Source organism: Hemicordylus capensis, chromosome 3 (genome assembly GCF_027244095.1).
Source record: "Hemicordylus capensis ecotype Gifberg chromosome 3, rHemCap1.1.pri, whole genome shotgun sequence".
NCBI lineage: Eukaryota > Metazoa > Chordata > Lepidosauria > Squamata > Cordylidae > Hemicordylus > Hemicordylus capensis.
Window position 1 is genome coordinate 173,041,796 of NC_069659.1, and position 13,342 is coordinate 173,055,137.

Here is a 13,342-nt window from a genome sequence, read left to right on the forward strand (position 1 = left end):
GTTTCCGGATCCAATTCAGGGTGCTGGTTTTGACCTTTAAAGCCCTTATTGGTTTGGGTCCAGGATACCTGAGGGACCGCCTGCTCCCATGGGTTACTGCCTGCTTGATGAGGTCATCTGAAGGGGCTCTTCTCTGGGTACCGACAATGAGGGACGCTTGGTTGTCATGCATGCGGGACAGGGCCTTCTCTGTTGCTGCCCCCATACTCTGGAATGCTCTCCTATTGGCTATTTGCTCCTCGGTCTCCATCACAGTTTTTAGAAAGCATGTTAAATCTTGGCTTTTTACCCAGGCTTTTATATGATGGTCTCTGCTGCTGCTTCTTTGTATTTTGTACAGTTTTTATGCTGGTATTTTAAATCTTTTCAGTCAGATTTGTCTTATATTTTAGCTTAATATTTTAATTGTGTCATTTTTATAGTCTTGTTTTTAATTTTTGTGTAAACTGCCTTGGGATTGTTTTAATGAAAGGTGGTATACAAATTTAACAGTCTATCTATCTATCTATCTATCTATCTATCTATCTATCTATCTATCTATCTATCTATCTATCTAATGACTTTACTGAGTTGTGCCAGGATCCCAGAAATGCAACATCAGGCCCTTGAAGATTAACATGGAATTTAGGATATAATTGATATATCGGGATATAATTGATATCTTGAGGCAACTTAGTGATAAAACTGCTTCTTTTACATATGGTTGGTTTGTTCAAGAATGTAAGAGCAAGCAAAAGAAGTTGTCTAGAGTTCAAACAAAACTTCATCTGCCAATCTGACCCCATGAGATAAGGAGGCTCCATGAGTACTCATGTCCTTCCCCCTCTTGGCATTTAGGAGTGTAATTATGTGGAGTGGCAATTCATCCATACAACCTTGCTAGTATTGCTAGCATATGTCGAAAAGCAGTTCAGATGAAACAACCTCCTCACCCATGATTAGGAGGAGGTGACTCAACACACGGAGGGGGGAGGGGGGAGATGTGTGTGTATGTCCTTATCACATGTGGGGAGCCAGACTGATAGAAGTTAATTAGGACAGCTAGGAATATTAGAGTAGATAAGGCAGTTCTCGCCCTGATTCAGTGTCACAGAGAGTATGATCGCCTTTGCCAATCCAGAGGTGTATGAGTCAGAGATTCCAATTTGTGGACAGCCAAATGCTCGGAACCGCAGATTCGTCACATAAGTGACTGAAGGTTTTTGAGCCAAAACCGTCATCTGAACCTTTGGTTTGCAGTGACTTTTGCTGCTCCAACCTGAGGTTTGAAGGCGGCATTGTGTCATCCAAATGCTGCTTCTGCCATAACCTGGGTTTTGTGCTTTGGCTGCTGCGAAAACCATAGAGAGGGCAGCTCAGACCAGCCCAGGAATGCACCAGCTCTATGCCTGCCACGCTTCTCCCTGGCCGCTTCTCTGGGCACTTGCCACTCCCCCACTGTCTCCACACACTCCTTCAGCTGTTGCCCAGCAACAGGAATTCCACATAGTCACGACTCAAGCTTCAAAGCACGTGAAAGGGAAAAGCCACATTGGGGGATGCCTGCTTTCTACTGTGTCTCATTCCCCACCCCACCCCCAGTTTGGTAATTTGCAGGAAAAGGGGGTGGGATGACAAGATTGACACTTTGTGGTGAAGTTTCCACAAATCAAGTGATGAATAAGTATTTGCACAAGCACATGGAGTCCTGGTGGCACCATAAACTGGGCAACCCAGTTGTTTCCCAACAAAGATAGCAAATGCCAAAAAGTTGATTTTTGCCCAGTAGGGCCACCCTGCTTGCCAAGGATAACTGAAAATAGGAGCTCCCCTCATCTGCAATTCCCCATACTGCATACACTGGACTGCCGGGACTGGCGGTCGCAACCCAGGAATTTTGAATGTGTACTAGGATCCATCCCAGATTTTGCCAGACTGAGCTCACAGGGAAACGGCTGGACACATGGAGCAACCTGGACTCCTTAGGTGTCTGTAGGGGTTGAGTGTGAAGTGGAAAGTGAGGAGTATGAGTTCTATATTTGAACAGATATATGGGGGGGGGGGACATGAGCAAGGGGCCCTATAGTTGGATGGTCTAACTCATGAGGGCGCAGGCCAATGGAGACCTGGAGCTCATAGAACCTCTGGTCAGTGCACTGGCTCTTTCATTCCACAGTGGACTGGCTCCCACATGAGAGGGTAATCCCTGGCTGGCAAGCTGACACAGAGGCAAGAATGTGTTGGTGATTCCTGGACTGCTTTGGCTGGGTCTGCCATGGCGCGAGCATCCTTTGCCACAGTGGCCAAGACCCCAGGATCATTTGCCCTCCCTCATATACATATTTCCTCCGAGGAAGTCATCATGGTCCCTTCCTGGAATAACAGAAAAATAGTGCCCCTCTCCATCCCGCTGTTACCAGTAATTGTGCTTGTGCTAATCTGTTTTGCTCAGCTATGGGACTCTTGCATGGGTAGTGGCAAGGGTGGTGGTCCAAGTGGTGTGATGGAAAGAGTTTCAATGTCATTTTAAAGGGTTTAAATGCCCATTCCCTGCTGAGAGTGGGCAGTCCATACCAAAATGGCACAATCACTCTGGGCACAACCCCTTGGAGATTGTGGCCAGTGGTTGCCACCCTGCTGATGTGTCTTGTGCACAGACTGTCAAGTCAAGTCTCCTTTGACAATAATTAGAAGAGCCTGAGGTTTGGCTCTTATTGAGGGAAATAAACACAAGTGTTTGAGTCTCATTAACAAGAAAGACCTTAGTAGGAATATGTTGTATATATCCCCAGTTATTATCTGGAGTGTGGATTACAGTAGTGTTTTTGGAGAGAATTTGGGAATACAGCCACAGCCATTTGAGACTTCAATTTCACCAAATGCTAATGTTTATTAGCTGACAGGTAAAGCTCCTGGAGAAGATATGATTCCCTCAGAGGTTTTCATTTGTGACATGGATTGGTGAGCCCCAATCCTGTTTACTCATATCCATTCATCAGATAGTATTCCCCTTGAGAGGTCATCTGGTATCATTGTCTCATTTTCAAAAAAGGGGATCCAGCTAATTTTTTTGAATTACAGACCTATGAATCTTCTTGATGTGGCCTCTAAAATATATACCCTGTACCTTGGTATATAGCTAATTTAGGGAAAGGAAATAGCTAATTTAGGAAAACTCTTGTTACTTGTGAAGAATAAGCTAAATAAAAGAAGGGTAGGAGTATGATTGATCAGGCATTTGTTTTGTCTCAGGTACTTTCTAAGTGTTCAAATGATTCAAATAAATATTTTTTGAAGGTTTTATTGATTTTTCATCCATTTTTGACTTTGTTGTAAGAGATTGGTTATAGACTAAACTGGCAGTGACTAGTATCGTCAAAAGATTATTTTGGCTTCTTCAGATCCTGCATCAAGATAATGTTGTGCAAGTAAGATTTGGGTCTCATGTTGCATTGTCAGAGAAGATTTATATTAATACAGGGATAAACAAGGACCCGTGGCGCCTTTCCTTTTCAATCTAAATGTGAATGATATTGTCACTAGCATGACATTCCCCTTTCTTTGCACTTTCAGCAGGAAATCAGAAAGTGGCAGTATTGTGTTACGCTGATCATCTGATTTTTCATTTACATTTCATATCCCACTCTTCTTCCAAGGAGCCCAGAGTGGTGTACTACATACTTAGGTTTCTTCTCACAACAACCCTGTGAAGTAGGTTAGGCTAAGAGAGAAATGACTGGCCCAATCACCCAGCAAGTATCATGGCTGAATGGGGATTTGAACTTGGGTCTCCCCGGTCCTAGTCCAGAACTCTAACCACTACACCACACTGGCGATCCTTAATAGAATAGGCTTGAAGAGAATGTTGTATAGTTTCAAACACTTTTGTAGGGAATAAACATTATTGGTCAATCAATCAATCTTTATTATGCTCACAGACCAGCATAAAGTATAAGGGTGATTATAAGTTAAAATGAGAGCAGGTAAAAGTGATTACATGTAAAATGGTGCATAATAATACTAAAAGGACTAAGAATACTAAAAATAGTAAAAGCAGAATCACACCTTAGAAATAGTAAAATAGTCTATGCAGTCATAAAAATGCATAAAAAGCATAAACCACTTTTTAAAAAGTTGTATGAAGGTTAAAAAGCACAAAAACCCAGAAATATATATATAATATATACAATCCTGAGTAATAAAACTAGAAAACAGCCGAATTGAGGATTATGATGAGCTTTAAAAGGGAGGCGCGTGAACAATTGCAAGGCCTGCCCAGAGTCACCGGGAGACAGATTGATAGAACTATTGGTTAATCAATGAAAATTTAATGTAATGGTTTTTGGGGAAAGATCACAATGCCATAAATGGGCAGTTGATTGATATCCCTTACAGCAGTATGCTCTTCTAAATACTTCAGTTTTTGATGGAAAACTTCCTTAGAAAACTCATTTAGTTGCAAGTGTTGACAGCCTGAATTAATGTAAATACTGAGCATCCTTGAATGCTTATATATTTGTGTATGAGAACATGCAGGGTCTTGGGCTTGGCACTGAGGCCCTTAATAAAGCAATTGTCACATGTCTTGCAATACTTATTCAGGCCTCTGAAACTTGCTGTGGATTTTGTCCCATTCGCCACTCCCTCCTCCCACCCGCCACCTGGAAACAAGGAAAGCACAAAAAGCTGTAAACCTCAACAAAGCACAAAAAGCTGTGGGTGCGGGAAAGGGTGGGGGAGAGAAGTAGTGGGTAGAAAGTTGTGTTATTCGAGCTAGATGAGTTGAAAAGTCTTCTCCCAATGACACGGGAGCAGCACACATGCTGTTAGGGAAGCAAGGTGAATGCAATAAAGTTTAAGCAGCACTGGTAATGGCAGCATAGCCCTAATAAATCCTTAGCAGACCTTCAGGTTTGTACTCTGATAATGATGTTACAACTCCAGTTACAGTTTATTTATTTAACCAAGGGCAAAGTTGTTGAGTCAGAGTTTCATTTTAGAGAAAAGCCTGACAAGGCCTGTGGCGGCAATGACATACTACACAGGGAAGAACTTTTAAAACCTAGTCATCAGGTTAGTGTATAAAACAAACAAACAAACAAACACACACCTTAAAAGGGGTTCTTTTAAATGAAAAAACAGAGCAGTAGAATGCCATATGGAATACTGGCAAAATCATTAGTATACATGAATATGAAACAGGACTGCATAACTTGGTGTGTCTCAAGCAGAACACAAGATCATGTATGGTGACCTGCCAAGAGCTATGACAACCTCTCTCTTTTAGCAGTTCCAACAGCAGGAAGTTTATTGAATTTGGTGGGCCACCATATGTGGTTGTTGAATCACAAGCTCACAGAAACTCCAGCTGTGCCCGTACCCATTAAAATAGTATAAAAGTCCCATGCAGAGGTCTGTGCGTGGCACTAGAATAAGCAAGGCAGGGATAAGGCAGCCCCCTAACCAAAGTTATCTCTTGATCCCCTTCTTGTGGGTCACGTGGCTCTTTCTGTGTCTTCACAATGAGAAAAACAACAGGGAATGTCCCAAAGAAAGATGTTTGATATTGTCTTCTTTTTTTAAGGCTTTGAAGTTCAATATGTTTCAAGCCTCCTCAGGAAATTTACTTACAGAAATGTTATATGAAAAGTCATATAGCTAGAGAGATAGAGGAGATTGGGAGAAAGGAGAAATTAGCGTCTAGAGTTTATCTAGGCTTTAATTGGCAAGCATGTGTGGTGGGCTCAGTAGACCACTTTTTCCCGCATAGAAGGCTGCAATGCATGCCTGGTGGGTAGTGTCTGGTTTCATGGGTGACAAATCGGGCAGGGTTGATACTGACCCCATTACAAACACAGTACTGAAGCTTGTGCTAGTCCTATGGTGTGGTGCCAATGTACAGATTGTATTAGCAATCTTTCCATAGCCTCCACAACACTCCAATCTATAACGGTGTGTTATAATATAGCATTATAAGCTCCACTACCTTCACCAACATACATTGTTTATGCTGTTGTTTGGTAGGGTGTGTGTATGTATATGTATGTGTGTGTGTATATATATATATATACACACACACACACACACACACACACACACACACCACACCGGGAATTAATTCTAAGGCCATTATATCCTGTATGCTAACCTACAGGACCTAAGTCTCTTGTGAATGAATTTTGGGGATTTGGGGAAGAAGTTAGGAGAGAAAGAGAATAAATCATGAATTTTACATTGAGCTCAAATAATTTATATGCTTCCTAGAGTGTTCAGAACTTCTACTCAGGCTAAGCATGACTCACCAACAGAGCCAAGCAAAATAATTTCTGGTGAATAATTTATGTAGTGAATTGCACTTCTTTTTCTGTTTGTAAGCTATATGTTTTTTTAAAAAATATATATGATTTTCTTTTTCATTTTATTTTGGTGAAATGCTTAGAATTGGATTGTCAGCTTGCTACCATGTTCAGAATTCCTCCTTGAATTTCTGCAAGCAAACCTTTCCCTTGAAGAATTTTACATTTTGTCAGATAGCAGGAAAAAATCTGCATCTCATCCTTTGTCTTCTTAAAAGCTGAACCTGTCAATCAAAGAATTGCCAATGTAGACAGATATTTAATCCATCAAATCTATATAATTAATTCTCTTAGCCGGTGCATGTCCTCAATTTGGCGGTGGAACTCTCGCAACATATTGTGAGAGTTCCGGCCCAGCGAGAGTTGAGAGGAAATGAAAAATGGAGGCAGCGGCAGCCGCAAAACAGCCAGAGGAGGTGGCCTCGGCTGGCCGCTGGGAACTGGAGGCAGTGGGATGGCCTGGCCTGGCCAGGCCAGGCTGTTCCAGGAATGGAAGAGGCGGCGGCGGCAGCCTGACCTGGCGGGAGGCAGAGGCGGCGGGACGGCCTCGTGGGACACGGAGGCAGCTGGATGGCCTGGCCTGGCCAGGCCAGGGTATGGAAGAGGCGCCAGTGGCCCGGCCACACTGGGCCTGGCCGCCGGGAGCAGGAGGCAGCAGTGGGATGGCCAGGCCAAGGTGAAGGGAGAGGAGCAAAAGATAATGGGCGGCGAAAGGTAACGGTCAGTGGGATGCAGCCCCAGCACCTGTTGGAGGCCAGGGTGGGAGGGAAACGGGTGGTCAGACTTCCCAGTTCGCCGCCCAAGAGGAGGAATGGTGGAGGTGGGGCCCTTTTCGGCCCACCACTGCCCCAGTAAGGAGGACCTGGCTGTGGCGGGAGGAGGGAGGGGGGCAAGAGAGAGTGGGGGGGCAAGAGAGAGTGGGGCAAGAGGGAGGGGAGTGGGGCAAGAGAGTGGGGCAGGAGGGGGAGTCGGGCAAGAGAGTGGGGCAGGGGGGAGGGGGGCAAGTGAGAGGGGGGCAGGAGGGGGGACAACAGCAGGCCCTAAAGAGCGCACAGATGCTCTGTGTGGGTCAGCTAGTTTATTTTTAATTTAATATTTTTCTATCTATCTATCTATCTATCTATCTATCTATCTATCTATCTATCTTTCTATTGCATGATATGTGTATCTCTGGGTGGTGTACACAATTTTAAACAACAAATATAAAACAGAATAAAACAATTAAAACAATTTCACAGAAAAAAAAGTTGAAACAATTGTATAGGACAAAAACAATTAAAGGGTTAAAAGCCTGAGAAAACAAGTGTGTCTGATGGTCTTTTAAAGAGCAATCAGAGATGGAGATGCTCTTATTTTGGCAGGGACCATTTTCCAAAGCCTCAGGGCAGTCACAGAAAAGGCCCGGTCCCAAGTTGCCACCAAACAAGCCAGTGGCAACCGTAACCGGGCCTCTCTAGATGATCTTAATAGGTGGCTGGGTTCATGACAAAGAATATGCTACGTTCCCTGGACCCAAGCCATTAAGGGCTTTATAGGTATTAACTAGCCCTTTATATTTCACTCAGAAACATATTGGTAGCCAGTGTAGTTCTTTTAAAATTGGTGTTATATGGTCCCTTTGAGTTGTTCCAGAGACCAACGGGTCTCTGGCTACCTCATTCTGTACCAATCAAAGTTTCTGGACTATGTACAAAGGCAACCCCATGTGCATTACTGTAGTCAAGCCTGGAGGTTACCAGCATATGCACACTGTTTTAAGGTCATTTATCTCCAGAAGTGGGCATAGCTGACGTATCAGCCAAAGCTGATTAGAAAAATATGACAATGGATCATATATAAGATCACTATGGACATTTTTTTCATGCAAGAGTGATAAAGCATGCTGATCTTAAATATATAACTTGACACCAGCACTCGAATGTTATCATCTTGGATAGTACTACTAAGCTGGAGGAGGAAGTGTGACTTGCTTCATACCAGTCACTAGTTACTGCAATTAGGTTACAATCCAAAACATAGACTGAAGCACACCGACTCAATGTTGAACTGTGGCCTGTGTGTGATTTGACATTGCCTTATTTCTTTGGATCTACTCCTTCCTCTATCATACTAATATTGTATCTTGTTATTTGGTCAAATCTGACTATTTTAGGATATAACTTTATACCAGGATATGACATTTCCAATCTTTTGTGTACAATTAAATACAAGGATGCAACATTAAAAGTCATCAACAGAAACTAACTCCCAAGCAATTCATCCCCTTCGCTTTTCCAATCTTTTCTATTTCCTCCGTTCCTATTTTTCTCAAGGGGAGCTCCTTCATATCCCAAACCATATATCTACCTGAGTTTATGCTGCCATGCTTACATGTGGTGAAATGGCTATCAGCCATGCTGCCCCCACCCCCCCAATCCTGAAATTGAACCATTCTCCACAACAAACTATTTCATTTGGTCAAAACAGTAATTAATCCAAATTTGACATCCAGTATATTATGTTTGATGGATGCTTCTCTAGGGGTATACAATAGGGATGTGTGAATGAATTTGGGTACAAAATGATGTGTACCTGGGTCTAGCTGTTTCGGGCAATTTGTTGATAGAACAAATTGCCCCTGTGCTCAATTGCCCAGATTCAGATCCAAAACAAATTGCCCAGATTCGGACACAAAATAATTCTGAGATTCGGACATCCATTTTGTGGTTATCTCTGTTGCTCTCCATTTTGTTTCCCTGCAAAAAAATTTCAAACTCCTGCTCTCCAAGCTTCAGATTGGTGACTTACATGTGTGAATGATTGGCTGGAGAATCCCCTTTGGTCGCAGACTGGTTTGTTTCCATTCAAATCTTGTGTAGCCAGGAATAACTGTGTCAGCATTGGCTAAGGGAAAGGGTGTGGGGGGGGCGGGTGGCAGATGGAGGGATTTTCAAGTGGGTGCTGGACTGCTGCCACCATGGTCCAGCAGCACCACCCATCCATCAGAGGTTGTGGTGTGGTGGGGCAGGCAGGCAGCAGGAGGGTTTTGTTTTGTTTTGTTTTTGCTGAGAAGTACTTGCATGCTGATATGAATTGATTTAATTGTTTAATTGATGCTGACATGAATGCTGAATATGATTGATGATTGATGATGGTGATTTGATATCTTTGAATTTGTAATATGGCTTTGCACTTGTTCCTTTAATGTCTGTATGTGACTTTGCTTTGCTGTTTTTTTGCTTGGAAGGACTGTGACTGAAGCAGCACATACTAGGGATGTGCACAAACCTGTTCAGAGGCCCTTTTATGGGCCTCCGAACAGGTTTGAACGGGGGGGGGTGAAGTTCGAAGCGGGGTGTGTGTGTCACTTTAAGGGTGGGGGAGGGTACACTTACCCTCCCCCTGCTTTCCCCCCGCCAGTGCTCGGTGTCCATAAAAGCCTTTGAGGTGGCAGTATACCTCCCCGCAGCCCCTTCCCCCTCTTTGGCCAGAAGTGGCTGGAAGTACATGTGCATGCGCACCCGGTACTTCCGTACTCTGCTGCCCTGAAGGCTTTTACAGACACTGAGAGTCAGTGGGGGAGAAAAGGGGGGAGGGGTAAGTGCATCCTCCCCCAACCTTAGTGACACACCCCACCCCTTGAGCTACCCCCACCTGGTTCCATTCACATCTCTAGCAAACACAAACACATACACACACACCACCACCCAACCCCCACCTTCCCCAGCCGTGGCGAAGGATGAGGTTTCTGCTGGTGCCCTCACATGTGTCAGCCTATCTGTCACACAGAGGGCATAGCATTCTGTGCCACGACAAAACATAACCTAAACCCTAACCCTTTTGCACAGCAGGCCCAGGTATATGCTATTTTTGATCCATCACTAATAATCACTAGCAGTATATGTATGTGCTTAATTCAACTGCCTTGGTTTGTTGTTGTGACTGCACCTCATGGATTTGGTAACCTCGTGGATGGGCATAGATTCTCTGTGTGTGACATATTTGCAATGAAGATTGGGTCATATTGTGACTTGTGTTCGAGAAGCATCATCATTTTATTCAAAGTAGATTGTTTGCATTACAATAGGTTCTGTTGTCACCACTGGCTCCATTTTGTTGCAGAATTTTTGGGTTGAAATGTGTGCCATTATTGTCGCACCACTCTCTTATATTTGTGTGGGTAGGTGGGGGGAAAGTAACCTTGTTGTGCCACTGCCAGCTCTGTTGTTGCATCCAGGGATCTGAACATAACTGCTTGGTGCAAAATGAATGATCAGTGACTAAAAATCCACTTAGAATCATTTTGCACCAAAGAACCCACACAGAACATCTCAAAAATTGAAAATAAGAACAGAACCCAGTACCCCGTAGGCTGGTGGTTTGGGGGTTGTTTGGCACCCTATGTTCACTACACTGCAACCCACTCTGAGCTACCCTGGCACCACCCATGTGGAATTATGGGGCCACTGAAATATTCATTATTCCCTATTGGGGAAAAATAAAAACCACAAACTTCAAAAATTTGTAAAAAGATCATTCCTTTGGCCAATTAGTTTGAAATTTGGGGGGTAGCTGCCACCCATTGGGCACTACCACTCAGCATACTCTGCTGCCCCCAGAACCCCTTCCCCCCTGAATCAATTCAGATTCAGATTAATTCAGATCCGAATCGAATCAGGGGTGGTTTGGGGGGGTGTCAGATTTGAGCTCATAATGAATCTGGCTTATTTGATTTGAGCTTTAATTGAATCAAGAAGATGATTTATGCACATCTCTTGTGTGCAAGCCAGCTTGGAATTGAGCCGGCTTGAGATTGTGCCAGCTCAGCTCAAAGGCTCAAGCTCAAATTGAATTGGTCCCATAAAAATGAGGCCAGTCTGAGCCAAGCTGAGCCCAGTTTGATTGAACCGGCTCGTATGTGGCTCAATGACTTGAATGGCCATTTTGAGGTGGGTGAATGACAGAGGCCATTTTGTGACATGATGTGTCACCTTTCCCTATTGGCTGTCCTGCCACTGCCCTGATTGACCAGCTGTGTCCTCTGCTCTGGGTGGCTTGCCATCATGCCACTCAGAGTCATTGTTGTGGCAACTGTGACCCCATTGGCTGGGGGGTGATTTTTTTTTTTTAGTAATTCCTGGAGTCCGTCCCCCCCCCCCGCCATAGGGAATAATGGGAATTCAAATCAGCCCCATAATTCCCCATGGGTGTCACCCTAACCCTAACCCTAGAGACACCAAAATAGGTTGGGTGGTAGGGACCCATGGGTGTCAACTACCACCCAACCTACCACCCAGTAGGGCTCTCAGGTAACTTTTTAAAAGAATGTTTAAGTATTGTAGATTCTCAGTTGTTAACTTCTTTTCATAGGGAATCCCTATGAAGAAGTTATTTAACTGAGAATCTACCATACATAAACATTCCTTGTTGACACCCATGGGTCCCTACCACCCAACCCATTTTGGTGTCCCTAGGCACTCCCTGTGGGGAATTATGGGCCAGTTTGAATCCCCATTATTCCCAATGGCTGAACCTTTAGAACCGGCTCGAGTATGGTTTGAGATTAAGCTGAACCATGGGTCAGCTTGACAGAACCAGTACTCAAACTGGGGGACTTGGCTTGCACCTGTTTTGAACTTGAACTGAACCAAGAAAACTGGTTTTATGCACACCTCTGTTCTTTTCATCCACTGATTTGGTTTGTTTCTGTCTAATTTGTTTAGGCATTTTCATTTGAACACACACACACAATTTTTGCTTGCAAAGTCCCACATCTCTTTTTATATCTGAACGAAAACCTTTTACATTATTTTAGTAATCACATTGATCCATCAGTTCAATTATACAAACAATGGAAATCTTGTGAAACTTGGTTCTAAACTCTGCTTGCTTTCCCTCCCCAATGCCATCTCCCCCAGCTGAAACTGGCACTTCTACTACAGCAAGGGCAGAAATCAAGTATATAGTCAAAGGGGCCCTGGGCAAAAACAGGATGAATTGCAAATGCTTATATCTAAACCATTGTTTTCTGCTGTGTTCTCCTGCAGCCTGCTGCATCCAACTTCAGCCTCCAGTGATGGAGTGAATACTAGTAGAATTTGATGAAACAAATTACCTGGGGCATTCTGAAGTCTACATTTCTGAAACAAATATCCATCTCAGTTGTAATAATGAATGGTTATTTTATGGATTAAGATATTGGGCATTATTGAATAAACACATAGAAATTAATCCATAATGCCCTTTTGTTTTCATTGGTAGAAATATATAATGCCAAGGTCTCTCTATTAGAACAAAAAACTGCCATTTGAAAAAAATAAGTTCCCTATCTCTTTGCTAAGCATACTAATTTCTTCAAACTTGTCTCAGCCCACTGGCAGAACTGAAAAATATTTATTACATTTAAATATGTGCTTAAAAATAATAAAGCTGCACCCACTCTCAAGATCTTGCACTTCAGCCACCCACTATGAGCCAAACACATATCATCATGTGCACAAGACACAATGAAGAACTATTCCTTGCCAAAACATAGATCTCAGTCAATCACCTGGGTGAAATACAAATTAAGACAAGTTGTTCTATTAAGAACTAATCTGCCTATTTTCCTTTCACTATCCCTACAAGTGGACTAAATTTGGTCCAGATCAGTTAGGCAGTTCACAAGTTAGCCCACTTGCACCTGAAACTTTCATGCATCCACCATCTTGAATTGAGGTAGATGACATCATCACAAACCATACATTTGAGGTGTCCCTCTGTGTCCCTACAACTGTACCAAATTTGATCCAAATCGGTTCCCACTTGCACCTAAAATGTTCACATGCCCACCATCTTGAATAAGGGTGGATGACATCATTACAAACTACACCCTTGAGCTGCCCCTATGTGTCCCTACACCTGTAGCAAATTTGGTTCAAATTGGTTAGGCAGTTCACATGTTAGACCGATTATACCTCAAGTTTTCCTGTTTCCACCATCTTGAATTGGGCTGGATGGAATAATCACAAGCCATGTCATTGAGGTGT

General features: G+C 43.3%; 1 long non-coding RNA gene across 1 annotated transcript in view; it reads left to right on the top strand.

Annotated features, from left to right (window-relative positions):
* LOC128351978 (uncharacterized) overlaps nt 1-12,461 on the top strand; it is a 48,589-nt gene extending 36,128 nt beyond the window's left edge. The window contains exon 3 of the long non-coding RNA XR_008320156.1: nt 12,362-12,461. This is a non-coding gene — a long non-coding RNA (uncharacterized LOC128351978). The remainder of the gene's footprint in view (nt 1-12,361) is intronic.
* The last annotated feature ends 881 nt before the right edge of the window (nt 12,462-13,342 follow it).